This window comes from Hylobates moloch, unplaced genomic scaffold, assembly GCF_009828535.3.
Source record: "Hylobates moloch isolate HMO894 unplaced genomic scaffold, HMol_V3 SCAFFOLD_1, whole genome shotgun sequence".
NCBI lineage: Eukaryota > Metazoa > Chordata > Mammalia > Primates > Hylobatidae > Hylobates > Hylobates moloch.
Genome location: NW_026652276.1, coordinates 150,226,794 through 150,241,280, shown reverse-complemented (window position 1 = coordinate 150,241,280; position 14,487 = coordinate 150,226,794). Strand labels below are relative to the sequence as shown.

The 14,487-nt window shown below is 35.0% G+C and overlaps 1 protein-coding gene across 2 annotated transcripts in view; it reads left to right on the top strand.

Annotated features, from left to right (window-relative positions):
• HDAC9 (histone deacetylase 9) overlaps positions 1 to 14,487 on the top strand; it is a 945,763-nt gene that overhangs the window by 846,036 nt on the left and 85,240 nt on the right. The window lies entirely within an intron of this gene.

Genomic DNA, 14,487 nt, shown 5'->3' with positions numbered 1-14,487 from the left:
CCCCTTTAATATCTTGGAATAGTTTGAGAAGACTTAGTGTTATTTATTCTTCCAATATTTGTTAGAATTCAGCATTGAAGACCTCCAGTTATTGGTTTCTCTTTGTTGGGAGACTTTTTATTACTGATACTATCTTGTTATTTGTTATTGGTCTGTTCAGGCTTTTTTTTTCTGGTTTAATCATGGTAGGTTTTATGTATCCAGAAATGTATCTATTTCCTCTAGGTTTTCTAATTTGTTGGTTTATACTTGTGTCCGTTTTCTAGTTGTTGCATAGTTGTATAGTTGGTGTCAGTTGTAATGTCTTGGTGTTGTATAGTTGTATAGTTGGTATCAGTTGTAATATCTTGTCATATAGTTGTATAGTTGGTGTCATTTGTAATGTCTTCTTCATTTCTGATTTTGTTTATTTGGATCTCGTCTCTTTTTCTTAGCCTAGCTAATTGTCAATTTTATCTTTTATTTTTAAAAACTTTTCATTTTGTTCATCTTTTATATTTTTTGGTCTGTATTTTGTTCATTTCTTCTCTAAAACATTATTTCTTTACTTTTACTAATTTGGGGTTTGGTTTTTCTTGCTATTCTAGTTTTTTTAGATGCATTGTTAGGTTGTTTATTTGACATCTATTGTTTATCGCTATAAACTGCCCTCTTAGTACTGTTTTTGCTGTGTCCCATGGGTTTTGGTGTGTTGTTTTTCTATTTTCGTTTGTTCCAAGAATTTTTTAAATTTCCTTTTTAAATTCTTCATTGACCCATTGGTTATTCAGGAGCATGTTGTTTAATATCCATGTATTTGTACAGTTTCCAAAATTCCTCTTGTTATTGATTTCTAATTTTATTCCATTGTGGTCAGAAAAGATATCTGATATGATTTCAATTTTTAAAAATCTTTTGAGGCTTGTTTTGTAGCCTACTATATGATCTACTCCAGAGAATGTTCCATGTACTGATGAGAAGATTGTGTATTATGCAGTTGTCAGATAAAATATCCTTTAAATGTCTGCTAGGTCTAGTGTAGATTAAATCCAAAGTTTCTGTGTGGGTTTTCTATCTAGATAATCCGTTCAATGCTAGGAGTGGGGTATTGAAGTCCCTAACTATTTTCATATTGGGATATCTCTCTCTCTCTTTACATATAATAATAATTGCTTTACATATCTGGGTGCTCCAGTGTTGAGTATTTACAATTGTTAAATATATTTGCTCAATTGATCTTATTATCAATATGTAATGACCAGCACTATAGATGAGTGAGGTTTAGGAAGTTATTTCCTCTCTTATGTTCACTTTTCTCAGCTGTGAGAATGAACATAAAAACCTGTACCCCTAAGTTTTTATAAGAATAAAATGAGATAATATTTTAAAACTGTAGAAAACTATAAAAGTATCCAATAAGTGGGTAAAAGTATTAATATTAAATTTGTCTTATCAATAAATAAGAAACATTTGAAAATATGTTATGCATTGAATTAACACTTTCTCTGGAAATTAGCCTAACTTAGTTGCTCTCAAATGGAGGTGATTTTGCTTTCCTGGGGATTTGGCAATGTCTAGAGACATTGTGGTTGCCACAACTTGAAGGTCCCACTAGCATCTAGTGGGTAGTGCCCAAGGATATTGCTGAACATTCTACAGTGCACTGGATGGTTCTCTATATCAAAGCATCATCTGCTCTGAAATCTCAATAGTATGGACATTAAGAAATATTGGTCAGATTTTAATTTTAAAAAACAAAAATGAGACAACTGTAAATTGCATAAATTGCAAGGATTCTAACAAAAAATTAGAGTAATCCCCTATTACTTAGAAGTTGGGGTAAGACAGATTTCTGTTAAATTTATAGAAGGTTTGAGAGGTAGGTATTATAATTTCACCAAGAATATGCTCATGCACCTTGAAATTTATGTTCTGCTAGAGCTTAAGTAACGTGTTTAGTAATTCACTGCACTGTAAATAATACTGATCTTAACTATCAGAAAACTAAAGAGTTTTCAGTGAAAATGTTGCCGTTTAGTTGTAGCACATACAAATGGATATTTTCTCTGCTTAAAAACTTTCTATTTCTCTTTTGTGTCAAAGAGGAATCTAGCATTTTTGAGTACTAGAAAAAAGGCTGTATAAGTGTGTATAAATAATGCAATCTTTTCAACACATGGCTAATTTCCACGGTTAAACTTTCTCCAGTTCTCATCCAAATCTCTTCCACATCCCTTCTGGATAAAAATATCTTAATTCGCCATGTCTAAAATCTGTTTGTATTCAAGACAGTCACTCATGTCAGAATAATAGAATTTAAACTACTTGATGCAGAAATGTTTTTCATTTATAGATGTAGGCTGTTGTCAAAATAGAATGGGAGGATGTTTGGCAATCTATCTGATGATTATTTAATGCTTAAGGAATCAGGCTACTTGACATACGTGGTACCTCCCTTCTAGACATTTACAGTCCAAAATTCTAAGGTAATGACATAGCAATACACATTTTGTTCCACCCACCTTTAAACAAATAATATGCATAATTTTCTTTCTGTTTCCTTTGGACTCCGTGTGCCTGACCCTGTGCCAGAAAATAAGAATCTTATAGCAACCTTCCTAATTAATATTGACATCACAGTATATGTAAGTTTTCATTAAAGCTTTGAGAGGTGCTTCAGTAGATGTGAAAATGCAGTTTCATTCTAGGCAGAAGAGAAGTTAAAACCCTAGAAGATAAGAATTTAAAAAGATAATCAATATATTGACTAGCAGTGAATGGATTAAAAAACAGTATGAAGTCAAGGATGAAATATCCACGATTCAATATAAGTATTCATTGTAAATTGTAAATTAGCTCTTTGAATAATTCTGGTACAGAAGACAATTAGTAATTTGCAGGTAAATATTTAAAAAGTAGCTCTTAAAAAACAAAAACAAAAAAACAAAACCAAGGAAAATATCCACACTACTATGGTCTGAATGTTTGTGTCCTCTCAAAATTGACATGTTAAAACCTTATCAACAATGTTATAATGTTAGAAGGTGGGGCTTTTGAGAGCTAATTAGGTCACGAGGGTGGCAGAGCCCTAAATAAATGGGATTAGTGCCCTCAGTAAAGAGGCCATGGAGAGCTGTCTTGCCTCTCCCACCATGTGAAGACATGGTGACAAGGTGCTGTCTATGCACCAGAAAGTGGGCCTTCACCACTATCAACCTGATTTTCTTCTGCTTGATCTTGAACTTCCCACCCTCCAGAAATGTGAGAAATATGTCTTTGTTGTTTGTAAGGTACCCAGTTTATGGTATTTTGTTACAGCAGCCCAGACAGACTAAGGCATTCCACCCGGCTATTCATTCGTTTCAGGCTTCCAATGTGGAAGTCACTAACACAGCCGAGACAAGACATGCAACAGCAATCCGTAGTCCAGTATTTCAACTCTATCTATACAATAGACATAAGTACCCCCAATAGCATAAATAATGGCAAATATAGTAAAATAATTCAGAAATCGTGAATTTGGGGTACATAATGCTTTGTTTCTAATATAATTTTTAAATTGTAAGTTTATATAATTTAACATTTATAATGGCTGTGTTTAAACCAGGCTCACAAATTTCTGAAGATTTAGCTGTCAATTCTTGCAAGTCAGTATGAGCTGGCTTTAGCACACCATTGATGGGATAGTTATTTCAATTTCCCACTTAACTTTGATGTATTGAGTTGGAACTTGATGTAAAAGATGACTAGTACTCACTGTAAGGGTGCTAAAGGTCATTACACTGGATGAGAAACATAATTTTTGAAATCTTGACCGTTAAAGATATAGCAGAAAAAAACTCTGGAATAGAAGTTACACTATAGAATTGGTATAGCAGTATTTGGAAAGAGCATAAATATTGGAATACTTTACATAATAAAACCAAGAAGAGATTATAGGAGAAAAACAGAATGAGAAACATGATTTTGGGGACTAAGAAACTTGTAGCTTGTTTGCGGGTATTAAGATTTAAAAGGGATGGTTGGATTACAAAATCTTGTGTATCTTGTTCAAATAAAGATATATGACCACTGATTGACAACAATAAATCAATTTGTATGCATTTGTGCATGTGTCTGTATGTGTGGGGGATGTGTGTTTTCAAATGTGGCATCTGTCAGGCCATATTTGAAATGCACAGTTTTTATTAAGGATCCTAAAATCTTCTGTAAGGATCTTTTATAAGTACAGCATGAAAACCAAGTAGATATTTTCTTTAGATTGCCTGAAAATTTAAGGTACATTTTTGTCTTTATGCCAAGAGAACTGGTTACTTTAAGAGCTAAACCCTATACTGCTATGGCTTTTATCAAAAAGATTCCATTTACTATATTGCTCTGGATTTTCCTGTTCCTTTCTTGTTTTCAGAAAACCGCAACAAACTATTTTTTTTAGTTGAATAAAATAAAAGTAGAATGCCTCACTTTGGAGAGGAAAAGAATAGCTAAGGTTGAGCTTAAAGGAAAAAATTACAAAAAATTATGTGCCACAATGAAGCTTTGAAAATGAAGCATTGAACAAATGAAAGAATGACAGTTTGCAAATCAGGAGTCCAGAAGTTTTGTTTTATGATTATGTTGCAGCTTAATTTCTTTATATCTTTCTGCCATTGTTAAAAAAAAGAGCAGTCAGAACTTCAAAGCGACCCCGCATGTGTTCTGAATCAGGGCTTCAGAGCTGATGTCTGACAGCCCAGAAATTAAAACGAAATAAATATGCCGTTTTAACTCCTATTTTTTTCCCTAATAACAACAACAACAACAAAATCACTTTTTCTCTATTTATGGTTTTTTTCTTTGTTAACTTTAAAACTTTAAAATTGTGTTCCTTTGGATATTTTCTCATTTACCAATTATGGGACTGGGCCCTTAGAGTGCAGAGTTCCCGTAGACTTCAGAGGGAATTTCAGGAAACTAGAGTGGATGTTAAGGCTTCGCATCAGCCTTTGTGACTTTTTCTGTACATTAAAACAGACCCTCCTCCCACCCCCACGCTGGAAAAAAAAAAAAACGGAAAAAGACAAAGAACCTTAGTCGTTAGGCCATACCCAAACACCTGCATTTGGCTGTTCTTGCATTTTCTTGGGATGACGGAAGCAGACATCTCCAAAGAACAAAGAAGGGCTCAGGGATGGTTTGCGTTTGAAAGTGCACTAGCGTGAATATGAAATGTCAGTCACTAGCCAGAAATTTGGCAGCCATTTCTTGGAGCATTGAAGAGAATAATTAGAGTTTGACCCACAGAGCTCTGTGATGTGGCGGTAGAGACGAATCTTTGACTAATGTAGAATCATAAATGCAAAGGGACTTTGATATCAACTGCAATAATTTCTTAGTTTTACAAATGAGAACGTGAGGACAGTGTGTCTCAGGGTGGCAAAGTGTTTTGCTCAAAATAATACAGTTAGTAAAGTGGTGTAAAATTTTGATGAATTCTATTATGTGGCTAATGAGATAGAGATAGAAGCTATTGGGCTTCAGAGAGAAACTATTGAAACTTCAGGTAGAAGCTACTGGGCTTCAGAGAGAAACAGGCACATAAAGTGGTGTAAAATGTTGATGAATTCTATTATGTGGCTAATGAGATAGATATAGAAGCTATTGAGCTTCAGAGAGAAACAGGCACACAAACGCTTTGGATTTAAGTGCTGCATTCTACCCGCCTATCAGAGCCATTACCCCCAAACATCTCTGCCTTCCTCATTTAATCAATATTAACAAACAACCAAAAAGTGTACATACATAGAAACCAGGAGTAAAGGACCTGCTGGCCATGTCTTCGCAAAGAAAAGCAGAGAAAAGTAAAGCCACTCTGGGAATATCCTAAGTTTAATGGGCTTGGGTTCTTTCTTTTCTCTCCCACAATGCCATCTCAACAGTCTGCACATCTGGCCTGCAGAGCATCCCAGAATGTTTATTTCCGGAACCTAAGAGGCTTTCCTGAGTATTGCTGGGAAGAGTCCACATTTTATTGATGTTAAAAAGACATTCTGAGAGTATATTGTGCCCAATCAGAGATGATACACTTCAGTTTGAATATGCTCTTAGAAGTTCTGTGAATATTTGTGGTAGAGAGAAAATAGTAAACGCGAGCTGAAATGCTTTCAAAGCTCGCAAATATGAAATTGTCTTATGTTTCTTAGGAAGGAGCAAGGATAAGGTCCAAGCACTGATCTCTCTGCTGAGACGCTGTCATGGTTTTTGCAGTCAGTCATGAGGAAGAACTCAGGATCAAGCATGGGCACTGCACAATTGAAGCATCCCTCTGGACCTCTGGATATGAATTTGAAAAAAACTGGGATTTTTTTTTTTTTTTCAGTAAATACTACTGTGTTTATTTATTGGTTGATGTGCCAAGAATTAGGATGCTGAACTACTCTTTCAAAATCTCACAAATAAACTGAAAATAGAAAAGACATGTATATATGAAAAAAGACAGTATCTGATTGAGCAAATTCTGCAGGCAAAATGTCTAGTGATCAGAGACACTTGTCTGAATGTTGTGGTGGGGGCAGCAGAATTGCTCTTGAGTGGTAAGTTAGACATAGATGAGAGGAGGAGGAAAAGCAGATGGAAAGAAGGACATGAGTGAAGACATCACATTTGTTCTCCAGCAGCCATTTGCTGCTTTTACTGTGTCCTTGCATTGGGCAAAGTAAATAAGTACATTTTTTTCATGTATTCACCTTAACTTTGGGTGTTATTATACCTGATTTATTGAAGAAGAAAGGGAGACTCAGGGAAATTAAAAATATGTCTGAGATGACACTGATGACAGTGAGAGATGAAATTCAGGCCCCCAAATCTATGCTCTTATCTAATACATGTGGAGGAAAGCCTATTCAGTGCAGTCATTTTGACAATAATGGCATATTGGGGCCCTGATTACCAAACTGAGCAGTTTAAGCTCATTTGTCATTGGGTAGTTTGAGATAGTGTGTCATTAGCGTTGACAGACATTAAGGTTTCACAGTCTTGATTACCTATTGGCCAAAGTAGCGACATCAGGAGGAGAAACTGAGGATGATGGATAATGGATAATATTTAAACACATTCAATTAAAATCAAGTAGATGTGCAAAGAAATGCATTTCTGGCCATTTCTGATTGGACATAAGGGCTAGAAAAGGTGAGTAGGAAGAAAAGGAGATTTCAGTCTTTGGTTCAGTGATAATGGATTTAACTGTGACAGTGAGAACATTCACTGATGAACCGTGTTTGCAGAGGGAGAATGGAGTGCTGAGGCCAGTCTCTGAGGAGTACCCATGTTTCTCAGGTGGAAGGAGGTAGAGGAGCTGGCAGCTTGACATGGGGGGGAAGGAGGGGAAAGGGGGAAATCCAAGAATGTGATGGCACTAGGCCAGGTGAGAAGAGTGTTTCATAAAGCAAGAGAGATAAAACTGTTAATAACAGTATTATTCTAGAAATATTTTATATAGTGTACTTAATATATAATTTTTATAGCTTTTACTACTCAGGTTAAGAATAGACATAAGAATTTTAGACTTTTTTCAGGTGATCATTAAAAGTTGCCCCTAAGTTAAGCCACGAAAATAACCACAGTCTTACTACCTTTTCACATTTATTGTCCGTCTCTCCTCCACTAAAAGATTAATATACTCCTGGGTAATGCATTCATACACAGTTTGACCGCATAGCCCTACAAATGGTGCCACCTCCATTGTTGTCACTAGAAACAAAACTTGAAATTATTCTACTGAATCAACTAACTGAAATGATGAAGTATCCAAAGAACCTGCTTTTCCTTGTAGTTAAATGATTACGGTGGAATTAATGAGCGTTCTCCTGTTTAAAAACTTAGTTTTAATCCTAGGGGCCTGAACAATTGTTTTCTGTTGAGAATCACAGCCTCTCATATTTAGCTCTCTGGTTCAACAGAGCCCGAGTTGCTTTTGTTTAGTAATATTACATGTTTCAGATCCCCTGTGCGAATCAAGTCTTTGCCCTTTTAAGTTGTTGGTAATAAAGAGGTAATTACAACATAGAAAACTTTTTTCAGTAAATACTTGAGTTAATCAATAATAAGCCACAATTAATGTAAAGGCCTAATTATAAAGAATAGCCAATGCACTTCAAGGAAAATTTATAATTTTTGGAAACACAAAGTCAGAAGGGCGCTTATGTATCATTCTGCAAATTATCATTTCCAAAGAGTTGTCCCTTATCATGATACCTAAACTATTTATTTACTATTTTTGGAAAGTTTTCTTCATGTTGGCATGTAACTGTTTATAATTCATCATAAAGCTAACCAATATGATGGTAACCTGTTTGGTGTTAAATGTGAGTAAATAGCTTCCTTTAGGACTATATTTTGTGAGAGCCAGGACACAAGTCCACTTGAGCAATCTTCCTGGAGAAGAAAAAATATTGTATCTTTCTAGAATTAATGAGCAGTTACATAAGTCTTACAATGTTAGGCACTTTTCTATGATTTTCGCAAGTATTAGCATTTAAATGTTGAGATGTGTCTCCCAAATCTACAGCTACCTGATAAAAACAACCCATTGACGTAAATTCATTGTGTCAAAGCAGATTTCACAGGGATTAGAGGGAAGAAGAAAAGAGCACTTGAAAGGGAGATGGGATGCAGGGGAGAAGTAAAAGACCAGGATGAAATGCCACCTCCCGTACAATTTCATGGAAGTCCTAGACCTGGAGTAACAATATATACTATTTTTTATCTTGTTGATAAACAAATCAAAACCTGACTGTTTTTTGTTTTTGTTCTGGTGGGCTTAAGTTGTCGACTACTAAAAAGTTATAAAAGTTGTCAAAGGATCAACTCAAATGACACAGCTAGAAGGAAGCCTTCAAGATTTTGTAGTCAGATGACCTTCAAACCTCAATGCAGGTAGAAGGACCTCAGTGGAAACACTCAAACCTCAATAGAGGAACTTACTTTAAATGTAGATATTTGGATTCAAACTTGGTCTGGGATGAGGCTCATGAATCTGCATTTTAACAAACACCCAGGAGATTCTGATTAACCAAAGGTTAAACTCCACTTTAAGAAATATGAGTTAATGTAACACTTATATTTGACCCTTAGAGAAACAAAGCAAAGCCCAGAGATGGGAATTGGCAGGTCCAATTTTCCGGTAGGCTATCGAACCTGAGTTACATTTAGTTACTAATGTCATTTGTAATTATTGATTCATTTTATCCAAATTCAGAATCAGTGGTGCCACCCTGGCTCTGTTGATGATGCTTCCCAGGGTAGACTAGATAATTTTCCTAAACAGTTAACATTTTTATGGTAATAAAAATCGACAAATGTCTAGAGAGGGTTTAAGCAGCTGGCAGAGAACAACTGGGTGTCTCCTAAGAGAAGTAATGCCTCTTCAATGAATTTGTCTGAAGTTAGAAATTATTAGGATGAGTTACACAACTCTTTTGACACACGGTGATAGTGATAAAAGCTTTATTCCTTTAATAGTCACTATGAATTTCTTTCGTCACCTATTATTAATTAGGTAATTTTGAACACCCAGTTGCTATTATTTTCTGAAGCCATAGCAGTTGTGATCGGGATAAATGAAATGCTGATGGTCCCACTTTAATAAAGTGCTACTTTTTTATCTTATACATCTATCCATTAATATCCAGATTCTGAAATTTTAACTATTTTTTAAAAATCTGAACTCACACTCTAAGGGTAGAGCAATAGACTCAACAGCTGCGTATCCCTAGTGTATTCCAGCTTGACTCCCAGTCTAATGCATTTGTGAGCTTCTTTGGTTTGAAAAGTAGTTGCCTAATCTCATTACAGACCCTCGTTGAAAGACGTGCATGACCTCTCAGTTTGAATGATTCTAGAATGGCCAGCATCGTGCTTTTTTATTTATTCTGGTACATACCCAGCTATTCCCCAAAGTCCTAGCAACTCCTCTTTATCTTTGATCTCCCCACCCTGGATCTGGCCTCTGCTTACCTCACTATCTCATCACTCAGATCCACAATCTTGTCATTTTCTTTCAGATCCCTTAAGTGTCTTGAAGTGTTTGACCTAAAGTGTCACCACCTTACCCGAAATACTCTATTTTTACCATTATGAAGGTTTTTTAGCATTTTATATAAGTTGGATATTGGACTTCCTTCACAAATAGACTATGGCTTAAGTTGAAAGACCTCTGGCATAATAAAGGAAAGACTCCCTTTTCATGTCCCACACCTCCAACTTGGAAAGGTAGGAAAATCATGCAGGATAAAAACAATGATCCAATATGCTATGGAATATGTAATGTTATTCCCCAAAGAATGATAGTTATATGGAAATCTTTCATGGAAATTGGAGGCAGTCTTTATTTTCTATTAATGATTTTTTTAATGGCAGGTGGGAATAGACTTAAAACAGAACAAAACCACTGTGATAAGTATTTGAAAAGAAGCCTTTATTTTATCCATATTGACAGGTTGAATCATGGCATTTGTAAAGATGGTGTAGGATCTTGGCCATGTTTGTACTGCAGATTTTCTGCCCTGATGTTGGAGAATTGCCTATTTAAAAAAAAAGGAAGGAAAAAAAAAACCTATCCTAACTATCCTATTGGGCTTATAAGATGCTTATGAAGTTTGCAAAATGTTATGCTTTCTTTTGCAAATATTCTTTAAGTATTTCAATTAAATGGTGATTTATTTTAAAAATCATCAATAACAAATGTATAATAGAAGCTTACGTATTACGGAATTCTTGATCTTTAACAAATACATTTAGAGCCATTTCATATTTATTTAACATACTATTGCTGTCTAATTTAATCTAAATTAAATGGTTGCTTGTAACCTATAATTCGGAGGGTTCCTGAACCTCGACTTATGGCAGGAAAAATAAGAAGTCGTCAGTTTTGCCCAGAGGGTAGATACTTATCTTTTAAAGTCAGGTATTTTGGTCTTGAAATTAAAAACTCAGGTCATTTGGGAAATGCAATTCCAAGGAATGTTTTTGGCAATGAGACATGTCCCCATTTTCCTTAGAAGGCAATAGTTTGTTTTTCTACCATTTAACAAATCTGTGTAATTTAGCTGATACTTATCTAGCACTTTAAAGATGAATGATCATCTGTTTGTGAAGAATATACACATTGAGATTCAATAGTAATATTTTTGTTGTTGTTTGTTTGTTTTTTTAAAGACCAGACAACTTACTGTGTGTCAGGTATTATGCTAGTTGAAAATATCAGTTTATAAAAAGCAATTAGGCATGAAGAAACCATGAGGATGAGTATGGCAAATCAGTGCATAAGCTTTTTGGCAATGGTCAATTATAAGTGTTGCCATGGCCATCATAACCTGAGTTGAATTTTGGGAGTACTGCCATGAATTAATGCTATGCTCAAAGTTAAAATGCAAGCTTAGATGCCAGGGTTAGTTTGAAAAGGAATCAGTTTTTTGAGGGGGTGATATATTTCCTTTTCAAACTGAAGAAATAGCAAAAAAAAATCGAAGTGGATATTTATTTTCCCGAAAATCAGTTTTAACTACTGTAAGTTGTAGCTTGAGTAAGAAGAATGGGTTACAGTCATTAACGTTTGAGGATTATTTTTCAGGCACAACTGGCACTGTGATTGTAGTACTAATACATTAAATTTGCATTTCAATATTACTTGGATTTAGCCACAGAAGAGTGGTTTGGATGACAGGCACTAAAGTCAGCTGACCCAACCTTTTATCCCAACTTTGTCATTGTTGCTTGGGCATGTTAATTTTCTTATTACTTGGGAAGTTTTGTGATGAATAAATGAGATAATGCATTTCAAACACTTAGCATAGTACTTGGTTATATTAGGTCTCACTAACATTAGTTTATACACCATATAAGGATGATGAACACCTTTGCTTGGCTCATAACTATGCCTTCATTGCCTGCACAGTTCCTTGGTCACATAGTAGCTTCTCAGTAGGTATCTCTTAATTGAATGGATCTACCACAATTATTGTTTGAGTCCTCTTGAATACATGGTGTTTTAGTTTTACCCGGTGTAAAACTAAATCAATGAAATTTTGTATAAGTTAAATTTTTTTAGTTAAATACATCTTTTTTTTCCCCATAGACCGATGTAAGCAAGAGTTTGTGGCCAGAAAGAGTTGAGACTTTTTCATTTGGTGTATTGTATTTATTTGGACTTGAACTTCTTCCCCACACATCTCTCACTCCTCACCCTCACCCCTATCTTTGAACATGATTTTCTACTTATATTGGCCATAATGTCTTTTTTAAAAACATTCTTCAAAAAAGGAAAATAGATATCCTATAGCAGATATATCATAAGAGCATAACATTTTTCACGTTTTACTTGCTCTTCTTTACTTTTCCTCAAAAAATTGCTTCTAGTATCACTATGGGTCTTAGTTTCCTCATCCACTTCTTAAAATGATAGAATTGGAATACATAAACTTGCAATTAATATCTAGATCTATAATTGTTAAATGAAAAGCTTTCATTAAAAGTATAAATACTGGCCAAGCATGGTGGCTCACACCTGTAATCCCAGAACTCTGGGAGGCTGAGGCAAGAGGATTGCTTCAGGCCAGGAGTTCTAGACCAGCCTGGGCAACATAGTAAGACCCTGCCCTTATAAAAAAAATTGAAAAATTAGTAGGGTGTGGTAGTGTGATGTAATCCAAGCTAGTCAGTAGACTGAGGTGGGAGGATTGTTTGGGCCCTGTAATTTTAGGTTAAGTGAGCTATGGTGGTTCCACTGCACTCCAGCCTGGATGACAGAATGAGACTTCATCTCTAAAAAAGAAAGTATAAATACTGAGCACCTGCCATACGCCAGACTCTGTTTGATAAACTGTGTATCCATTTTGCAGTTGGTCTTTAATAATTAAATATTCATTTCAAACCTGTGAGGTAGAATAAGTAGTATTTAATTTTATTCATAGGTAATAAAACTGAGGTTCAAATAGAGTTTGTAATAACTCACATCTAATAGAAGTATCAGATTTACGTATAAAACTGGCACAGGATAGGTATTTCATAAATAATAGTTGATTTGTAGTTGGATCATAGATGGATGGAGAGATGGGTGAATGGATGGATGGATGGATTGATGGATAACTAAAGTTCCAGTCAATCATTCTTGCCATTTATTTTCTCAGGAATTTCTGAGGATCAATTTTGTCTTACAAAAGTAATGGCATTGAAGTATTCCGGTGTTTCAGACTTTGTTTAGGATACAAACCGAATATTCATTTGCTTTCAAAAGGTGCTGAGAATATAAACTTACCTCCTGGAGCATCACTGACTAGAAGAGTAAAAGGATTTTTACTATGATTGAAAATGCTTTCTTTAAAACATGTGCAGTATTTATAGGGCTGCTTGGAATAAGCCAATTGAAAGATTTAATGATAATAATCTCCATATTCCTTCTAAAATTGATTTCCGGATTCAATGAACTTGGAAAGAATCCTGGGACATCAAATAAGTAAAGATCTTAACATGAAATGAATCTTCAGAATATGTTCATAAATTTACATTTTAAACATCACCAGAAAATATGTATCTTTACCCATTATTAAGGTGCTACTTTAATGAAACTTTTTCATTTGCATGAAATAAACCTTTTTGGCTACAGATGAAAGGACTTTATGGTAGCAACAATAGTTCTGTGAGTTAAATGATCCCAACATCATCAGGAATGAATCACAAGTGCCTACCATATGAATTACAGCACCATGAGTCTTAAAAAGGTATTTCTGTGGAAAGCATTCCTCCCATCTGCAACAATCAGATTCTGCTTTGAAGTCCTGCTGGAGAGCCTCACAATACATGAGACTGCCACATGCTACCCAAATTTCTCTCTCTACTTGAGCCTGACTGCATTTTCCTAAAGAATAACATGGTAACTTAATGATCAGGGGGTTTAGAGAGGGAGGGAAATGGCTACAGTTTTTATAATTAGACTTTCCTGGATGTGCATTCTTCAGTAATCCTTTCTGGATATAACTACAGAAGATAGTTCAATGGGTGAGAAAAATTTAATTTCAAATGAAAATAGGGCAACAATGTGTGACTCCTTTGATCCCTACTATATTAAATGTGTGGTGAAGTCTTCACAAATATTTCAGGCCCAAATGTAATTGACATGTTAATAAATGAGTAAATTGGTAGTGAGACTTTTTAGTCATAGAAGAGTTACAAATTAATACAAATCATCATGAGATAGGTGTCAGTATTTCAAAAGCTTTCACTCCTGCTTATCTTGATGCCAGTGCCTCTGCTGCTGAATGGCAGAGTGAGGATGGAGGTTGCCAGAATCATTTTTGTTGTTTCTTTTTTTAACTGAAGGCTTTCCTCAATAGAAAGAAAATAATAGTTGGGGGAAGACTTGTCATGAATGGGCGACTGGCATCACCAACGTCAACAAATGTTTAAGTAGAAGTAAAATGACTTATCCAATAGATCACAATGTGTCACCATTTCTTTATTAACCAAATGAATCAT